General features: G+C 41.5%; 1 non-coding gene across 1 annotated transcript; it reads right to left on the bottom strand.

Annotated features, from left to right (window-relative positions):
* Positions 1-3982: 3982 nt before the first annotated feature.
* Positions 3983-4089, bottom strand: LOC115803045 (U6 spliceosomal RNA). The gene has a single exon (XR_004023674.2). It is a non-coding gene; the product is annotated as a U6 spliceosomal RNA (small nuclear RNA).
* Positions 4090-7543: the final 3454 nt, after the last annotated feature.

Raw genomic sequence — 7543 nt, 5'->3', positions numbered from 1 at the left:
CCGAGATACTCCAAAAGCAACGAGCACAGCAGTATTAGGATCTTGGTTTCTGAAAACCATTCACCACTGAAAGGAGCCAGGGCTCCTGGGAGAAATGCGATTCCAAGGCTGAGGCACAGTGAGTCCACGAGAAACCTGGAGTGCCTTACAGTGCCAGAAAGCAAAGACATGCTCCCGAAACTCAGAGACACAGAAGCCAGCATGAAGGATGCCCACAGATCGGGGAAAAATTAAGCATCAAAATAGCTAATGATAGAAATGGCTATAACCCTCTGGAGGCATTTGAAACCCACGAGAGTGTGTGTATATATACACATCAAGTTTGAGAAGTAAGGGCCTATTTTCATCTCAAAATACTTCCTAAGAAAATACTCGAGAGAGAACATGTAACTTTGCAGTGGAGAGCACGGGTGGCACCATCTGAAACAAGCTGTCTCACTGCACATCACCCAACCCACCTCGTGTGCCCCTGGTGGATGCCTGGGCAGGAACACAGCATCTCTACCGTGAATTTTCTTCCAAAGGGGCATAGCCCGACTCTAATGATGAGGCGTAGTTTCAAACCCCAGTTCTACAAAGTATCTGGCCTGTAACCTTCAAGAGAATTCAAGAATTCAAGGATTCAAGAATGAGAATTATTTCCAAGCTGAAGGGGAGTAAAGAGGTGTGCTAGCTGTGTGCAAAGTGTGACGCTGAACTAGACGGATTTCTGCTCCAAAGGACATGGCTGGGCAGGCTTCTCCTCCCCCTTCTCCTCCTCCTTCTTCTTCTTCTTATTAACTATCGACCAAACTCACTGGTGGTGATGTCTGAAAGCCAGTGTTCCCATCTTGATGGCTGTGCTGTGGTTCGTAGGAGGACGTCTGTATGGTGATGGGGCATCATATTGGCAGCTCATTCTCAGATGGTTCAGGAAAGTGGAAGTTCTTTATCTTGCACGTGCAACTTTTCTGTAAATTTGAGATTGTTTCAAAATTAAACAAAATTGAAAAGTTATATAGAAAGTGAAAAAACTAGCAATTGGGGAAACTCTGGGCAGCACCAACCTACAGAAGAGCTAATATTTTAACATACTAGGGGCTCTGATTAAACTGATAAGATAAAGAGGAAATAAGAGGAAACCCACATGGCAGGGGGACAACAAACAAACAAGAAGAGGTTACCTCATCGTCAGGGACAAGCAATTAAAATATTGGCCACCTGTCATAAGACACCTATCATAATGACACAAATTTGAAAAAGTGGCAGCCAGAAAGTGTGACTTGGAGATGTGGAGTGAGTATTTTCATCCTTTGATGGTAGAAATCTAGATTGTTCAGTTTTTGTGGAGTGAAATCTGGCAATATCTATTAAAAATGGGTATTCCATCACAGCTAATAGAGAAATAAGTTGTGCAGATTTAATACACAGTGATCCTAGTGAATAACACTGTATTATAAACTTCACAGTTACTAAGTCTTAATTGTTCTCCACACAAAGCAGAAATGATGATTACGTGACATGACAGAGGTGTTAGCTAACGCCACTGTGAGAGTCATATCGCGATATACACGTGTATCAAACCAACACGTTGTACACCTCACACTTATATAATATTATATGTCAATTATATCTCAATTTAAAAAAATTATTTAATGCATTTCCCTTGACCCAGAAATTCCATCCTGGAGAATCTATTCTGTAAATCAGGATATAGAGACAAGAATCTTCATCGTGGCTTTTTTAGTAGCAAAAACAGAACAGTAAATGATTATTAATAGGAAGGTGATTGGGATACAAGCATCCTGTGGAAAGCTATATAACCATGATAAAGAATGTAAGCTCTTTGCCAGCTGACTAAAAGGGATTCCTACAATATATTTGTAGCGGGGAAAAAAGGCAAGAGGCAGAGAAATATGTAAGATACAATCCTATTTTTTCAACAAAGCTAACTTCCCAATACATATAACCATTTTATGTATGGTTACATGAGCAGGTAGAAAGATAGGGATGCTCACCCACGTGGTTACAACACCATACATTGGTTTGGGGGACGGGTGGATACAGATAAGAAGGAGAAGATGAGTTTTGGTGGTATTGCTCCATTCTGACTCATTTCTATGGCTCTGCACACAGTCCTTACAATCTGGGTTAATTGACTGCTGAAACGCCAGCTGTTTGGATAAATTAATCGAGAAAGATGGCTACTGTGAGACAGTGAGAGGTAAGAGTCTGTAGATCCGCTGCCCCAGCTGAGGAGGCCGGGCCAGAACCAGCAGCAGCAGGCAGGACGGGTGACAAGCACGTTCAGGAAAGTATCTGTGCAGGCAGAGGTCCAAGGGCAGTGTAAGACAAGATCCACAGGTGACGCTTATTTACCAAAGGCGGGTGAGGGGTTGGGGAGCAGGGGGGGAAGAGTCGGGTGTGAGAGGCCAGCATCGGAGGTCAAGGACGCTCAGACTCAGGGGCTGCTCTCAGCAAAGAATCAGGTCCTGGGAGACGGGTCTGGAGCTCAGAGCAGGAAGGGCGCCAACAGAACAGGGCTGTGGATCGTCCCCCTCTCCCTGTCCCCTAACCCCTCCGACCTCCAACCCTCACCATGAGAGGTTTGGGCAGCTTCTGGTGCCAAGAGAAAGAGAAGAAAGACAAAAACAAAAAAGCTAAACGCAAGACTTAAAACATAGAATTCTGATGTTATTAAGAAAAAGTGCTCCTAAATACCTCAGTGTAAAACAATCATGTGAAAACTAAAAACGGAGCTACCCTATGACCCAGCCATCCCACTCCTGGACATCTACCCAGAGAAAACCAAAACTTGAAAAGGCACATGCTCGCCAATGTTCACTGCAGCAGTATTCACAACAGCCAAGACATGGAAACAACCTAAATGTGCATCGACAGAGGAATGGATAAAGAAGATGTGGCACATATATACAGTGGAATATTACTCAGCCATTAAAAAGAATGAAATAATGCCATTTGCAGCAACATGGATGGACCTAGAGATTATCACACTAATTGAAGTAAGTCAGACAGAGAAAGACAAATACCGTATGGTATCACTCATATGTGGAATCTAAAAAAATGATACAAAGGAACTTAATTACAGAACAGAAATAGACTAGAAAACAAAACTGTGTTTACCAAAGGGGAAGGGTGGGGAGGGATAAATTAGGAGTTTAGGATTAGCAGATACACGCTACTGTATATAAAATAGATAAACAATAAGTCCTACTGTACAGCACACGGAACTATATTCAATACCCTGTAATTACAATGGGAAAAAATATGAAGAAGTATATATAAATATGTATATATACACACATACAAATATAGTATATATTTATGTAACTGAACCACTTCCCTGCACACCAGAAACCAACACAACACTGTAAATCAACTATACTTCTATAATAAAAAATAAATTAAAAAAATAGAATAATCACGTCAACAGTAATACTACTGATAAGACTGCTGAAGCTTTACTGAGCTCTTACTAAGTGCCATGTAAGTACACCAGGCGCTTCAAATGTCTTCTGTCTTTTAAGCTTCACAGCAACCTGCGAGGTCAGTACCGTTATCTCCATTTTCCAGATGATGAAACTAACTCGGACAGAGGCTAAAGAACTTCCTTGAAGTCACATAAGTAAACATTTCCAAAGCCCTCGAATCCAAGTCTGTCTGAGGCCACGGTCCTAACTATTCTGTGTGTACAATTACTGATATTTGTAGTGACGGCCTGGAGTCATCTGTAAATGTTAATCTCTGATTTTTTTTAACGTTTTTATTGGGGTATAATTACTTTACAATGGTGTGTGAGTTTCTGCTTTATAACGAAGTGAATCAGCTATACATATACATATGTCCCCATATCTCTTCCCTCTTGCGGCTCCCTCCCTCCCACCCTCCCTATCCCACCCCTCTAGCTGGTCACACAGCACCGAGCTGATCTCCCTGTGCTATTCGGCTGCTTCCCACTAGCTATCTATTTTACGTTTGGTAGAAAAATACGGAACGCTTCACGAATCTGCGTGTCATCCTTGTGCAGGGGCCATGCTAATCTTCTCCGTATCGTTCCAATTTTAGTATATGCGCTGCCGAAGCAAGCAATCTCTGATGTTTTTTATTTCAAAAATCAGGGGAAGGTATAGTATCTCTCAAATATTTTCTTCCGGATAAAAGTTGGTTTTCCAGAGTGACCCATTTTTCCAGAATTCTGGATAGCTGAAGCTTTAACTGTACCTTGCAGCTTCTTACAAAATTTCAGTAATTACATCTGTACAAATTGGTTGCAATCAAGTTGCAAGTAACCTTTTTATGAAATGCTATAAAATATATTGGTTGTAAATTCTGAGTCCTATGTAAGTTCTATCTATTGCATTTCCTCACACACGTCAATTTTAAAAAGGCTTTTAAATGTTTTTGGCAGAATTTTTTTTCAAAATCATACTTCAATATGGACTTTTTCTTGGCAATCCATGAGATTTCCTGGAAGTTCCTACTGAGTACCCTTACTGTATAAACATAAAACTTGATTTCCCAGTAAAAGCATCAACCATCTGCAAATGCCAATAGGTTTTATAAGCAATTTGCAGCCTCTGAGTAAGGCCACCCTCCTTTTTCCATATTTTTTCTAATGCTTGGAGTATGGGCCACAGAACTCTTGGAAAGACTATGTTCAAATTCTTTCTTGCTTTAAGACCTCCCCACCTTTTGACTAAACATTGCTTCATTTTCCTGGAGTAAAGAATCTGACTGAAAATCTCTAGTCAGCTTACCTGATCACATTTCCCCCAATATGTCAGTGTAGCGGTAACTGCTGTGAACATCTAACCTTTCCTGAACCCGTGGCACATTCGTACAACCACACGTAACAGTGTATACAGTTCCTTTTCATTTATCAAAAGAAAGAATCCTTGGGGAATAAAGATTTGACAGCTACTGTTACAAGGTAATTGTAATACTTAAAAAAAAGAGAGAAAGAGAGATGAGACAGATGGTGTACACTGGAGACATGTGGAAGTTTGCTTGAAAAAGAGCTTCAGAAATTCAATTGACACTGAAAAGAAATTATGCAAATCGTCATTTTTGCATAAAAGCATCATGGAAAACAGGGAAATTATGTTAATCTTTAGTCTTCCACAATCTTGTCAAAGAGAGAGAATGTCAAGTGGGCTGACACCCTCTCGGTGTCCTATTTTTTAAAAAGCTCTGTAGCCACTCATTTTTTCTTATTTATTTATTTATTTATTTATTGGAGCCACTCACTTTGAATCACAAGGAAAAGAGATTAAATTGAGTGAGATGATTAAGAACATCTTCTGTTTTGCCATGCTTAGGTCTAATTCATTAATATCAACCATTAATACATTTCAGATGCGTTATTCAGTACTTTTATTATACATTACATAATTTACATGGGCAGTGTTTGTAATAAATTTATTAGGTATTTCATCAGATTAACCTATGTGGCATTAAAGGATGATGGAAAGTTAATTTTTAAAATTATGTTTATTACTTTAAAAAAAGATTTTCCCATCGCCCTTTTAAACTTTATATGCTTGCCTGATTCACACATTACCCAAAATTTTAAAAAAAGGAAGAACGTGTACAAGACGCTATGAGGACAGAAATTCTAAGGAGCAATGTGAAATGTTGGGGTGAAAATTCTGGCACTGTAGGTCGAGGGGACAGGCACAGAAAATTAGTGAGGAATCCGATTTCAGCGAAAGGAGGAAAATCACTTACTGAATTCAGGCAAGTTTTCAGAAGAACAGGTTTGATGCGTAGCACCATTAGTATCTGGTGTCATGATAGTTATGCTTTCAAGGACACGAATAGGGCTTCCCTGGTGGCGCAGTGGTTAAGAATCCGCCTGCCAATGCGGGGGACACGGGTTTGAGCCCTGGTGCGGGAAGATCCCACATGCCTCAGAACAACGCAGCCTGTGCGCCACAACTACTGAAGCCTGCGCGCCTAGAGCCCGTGCTCCGTAACAAGAGAAGCCACCGCAATGAGAAGCCCACCCACCCCAACAAAGAGTAGCCCCCGCTCACCGCACCTAGAGTAAGCCTGCGCGCAGCAATGAAGACTCAACACAGCCAAAAATTAATTAATTAAATTAAATTAAATTAAAAAGAACATGAATAAACTCACGTTTATTTAGCGGCAAGAAAGAGGGAAGGTGACGTGTTAGCTGTAGACAAAAGAAAATGTTATGATGGGATCATTTCCACTCATTTCGAGATCACAGAATATAGGCTGTGTCTGAGTGTACATGTGAATTAGGGAGAGTAAATGGAGAAAGGCCCATCTTTCACCCAATATTATAATGAAAACAGAAACATGGGTCATACATTATGAATCTCCCGTGAATTCATGCTTGTGTGTGTGTATGTGTGTGTGTGTGTGTGTGTGTGTGTGTGTGTTTAAGCTGGCCTATTTAAATGCCATTAGAAAAGTCAACATTTATATTTACTTTGAACAGAGAAAAAGAAGTCTGAAAAATTGATAAACAACCTTTAATATATAAAGATGGGTTGCCAAGAAAGATGATGGGATTTCATTTCCTGGAGGTGGTGAGATAAAGTGATGCATATTCTCTAATGGTTTGGGCTGGGCAAAGACTGCTTAGAAGCAAAAAGACTACTTCAAGGTTTAAACTTTTAAAATGAGAATGGAGCTTGACAAGAGAAAGTATTTTCCATAGAAAGGAAGACATCCTATTACATTTTCTTCACAGAGGTTACGTTTATCTTTGAACTTGGGTCAGCAGTATATTAGAGCACCCAGTGCTCCTATGTGCTTTCATACAAATTTCATGGTATAGGCAGCGGGACCTCCTGAGGCTTGATATGGGTGACCCTGGTCCACATGTGGGTCCTGGGGTAACTCGGGGCCAGCCATGTGTATTTCTCTGGGAAAGCTAATCCTCTGGCTCCCTTTTAAACTGATATTCTTTTTTTTTTTTAATTTTTATTTATTTATTTTTGGCTGTGTTGGGTCTTCGTTGCTGCGCATGGGCTTTCTCTAGTTGCGGCGAGCAGGGGCTGCTCTTCGTTGTGGTGCACGGGCTTCTCATTGTGGTGGCTTCTCTTGTTGCAGAGCACGGGCTCTAGGCGCGCGGGCTTCATTAGTTGTGGCATGCAGGCTCAGTAGTTGTGGATCGTGGGCTCTAGAGCACAGGCTCAGTAGTTGTGGTGCACGGGCTTAGTTGCTCCACGGCATGTGGGATCTTCCCAGACCAGGGCTGGAACCCGTGTCCCCTGCATTGGCAGGCGGATTCTTAACCACTGCGCCACCAGGGAAGTCCCTAAACTGGTATTCTTTATAAATCTGTGCAGTGTTTATTAAGAGGAGAGGCTGAGCCCCGGATGGTGGGGTGGGCAGGAAGGGGGGCCAACCAGAATGAAGGAAGGTTGCAACACGCAGGGGCTCTCCTGTTGCCCCAGCAAACCAGCAATGGCTGGAGCTCCCATATCCTTCCTTGGTTTTTTTAACCAAAGCCCAGATGGCCCTCGATGGACTAGCTTCTCTAGTCAGCTCTGGGTGACTAGGTTAGCCT

Source organism: Delphinapterus leucas, chromosome 6 (genome assembly GCF_059928025.1).
Source record: "Delphinapterus leucas isolate spDelLeu-1000000601 "Yukka" chromosome 6, BTC_Dleu_Yukka2, whole genome shotgun sequence".
In the NCBI taxonomy this organism is placed as follows: domain Eukaryota; kingdom Metazoa; phylum Chordata; class Mammalia; order Artiodactyla; family Monodontidae; genus Delphinapterus; species Delphinapterus leucas.
The sequence above is the reverse complement of the archived record's forward strand: the minus strand, read 5'-3'. Positions and strand labels throughout refer to the sequence as shown.